The sequence below is a fragment of the Otolemur garnettii genome, unplaced genomic scaffold (assembly GCF_000181295.1).
Source record: "Otolemur garnettii isolate 467f Iridium unplaced genomic scaffold, OtoGar3 scaffold00011, whole genome shotgun sequence".
Classification (NCBI taxonomy): Eukaryota; Metazoa; Chordata; class Mammalia; order Primates; family Galagidae; genus Otolemur; species Otolemur garnettii.
This window is the reverse complement of record NW_003852406.1, coordinates 11103311-11104853: the sequence shown is the minus strand read 5'-3', so window position 1 is coordinate 11104853 and position 1543 is coordinate 11103311. Positions and strand designations below refer to the sequence as shown.

The window sequence follows — 1543 nt, the reverse complement described above, 5'->3', positions numbered from 1 at the left end:
TATTAGGTTTCCAGATTTTCTTTTAGCTTTTTAGTGCAGTGTTGAGCTGGGCCTTCCGGTCTTCTAAGAAGTTCTTGCAAATGGTATGTGAGTTGCTACTTTCTCAACTGTTACTGTCCCTTGATGTTGGTTTCCTTAGTGTTCTTTTGATACTTAATAATCACTGGTTGTCATTTAATCTTTTATTTTCCTCATCCTATGTGAAATAGGATATCCTATTAGCAAAATATTAGTTACTTAGGAATACTGAATCATTATAGAAGATGCCAATAGTTTATTGGAAGTGAGTAGAATGTTGATTTTATTTATTTAATGAGAAGACAAGTTGGAATATTTTGGGGGGGGCAGTTTTTATGGTTTTATTTAAACACAAATAAAATGTGCACACGAGCTGTCTGTTCATTTTCTTTGCTGCACAGCCTGGAATTGGGATTGGTGACTCTGACGGTCAGCTGGGCTGCTCTTTCCACACTGGCTTTGCGGTTCTTGGAGGAAAGGTTGTGAGCAATCTCTGCACAGTAAGATCTGTTGCACATCCGCAGCACTTCCAGCTCCTTGATGCTGTGGACGAGGAACTTCCGGAAACCATTGGGCAGTGTATGCTTCCTTATTGCTCCTGTAACCAATGTTGGGCATCAAGATCTGGCCCTTGAATCTTCTCCAAACCCTGTTCTCAATACCTCTGGGTTTCAGCTAGTTTGCTTTATTTTGATGTTCTGACTGGTACCGGATAAACTTCTTGGTCTTCTTTTTGACAATGTTTGGCTTCACAAGGGGTCTGAGGGCAGCCATGATGCCAGGGGACGAGAGGGGGCCAGATGGCGACTGCAAAAATGTGGATGGTTAATGATTATGACTCACTGAATAAGTTGGAATTTTTTTTTTTTTGAGACGGAGACTCAAGCTGTCCCCTGAGGTAGAGTGCCTTGGCATCATGGCTCACAGCAACCTCAAACTCCTGGGCTTAAGCAATTCTCTTGCCTTAGCCTCCCAAGTAGCTTGGACCACAGGCGCCTGCCACAACGTCTGGCTAGTTTTTGGTTGCAGCCGTCGTCGTTTGGCAGGCTGGGCTGGATTCAAACCTGCCAGTTCTAGTGTATGTGGCTGGCGCCTTAGCTGCTTGAGCCACAGGTGCCGAGCCGAAGTTGGAATATTTTGAATTACATTTTTATCCTTTTTTTAATTCTAGACTTTATTAATGAAAAATTTTGTAGCTTAGGGAAAAAGTAGAAAGAAAGGTGCAATAATCATATACCTATCACTTTTATAAAAATTTTAATTTTAACTTTTAGTTTTTCTTCTTTTCTTTTGGTGCCATAACTTGATACAATTTTTTTTTTTTTGAGGCAGAGTCTCAGTTGCTGTGGGGGTGATGGTCTGGGGTTGAGTGTCCTGGCATCATCATAGCTCACACAACCTCAGTTCTTGGGTTCAAGCCATCTTCTTGCCTCAGCCTTTCCAGCAGCTGGGACTTCAGGCACCCACCAAAATACCCAGCTAGTTTTTCTAATTTTTAGTAGAGACAGGGGTCTTTTTTTTTTTT

The 1543-nt window shown here is 41.8% G+C and overlaps 1 pseudogene; it reads right to left on the bottom strand.

The window, feature by feature from the left end:
• Positions 1–359: 359 nt before the first annotated feature.
• LOC105886455 lies at positions 360–873 on the bottom strand (annotated as a pseudogene).
• Between the last annotated feature and the right edge of the window lie 670 nt (positions 874–1543).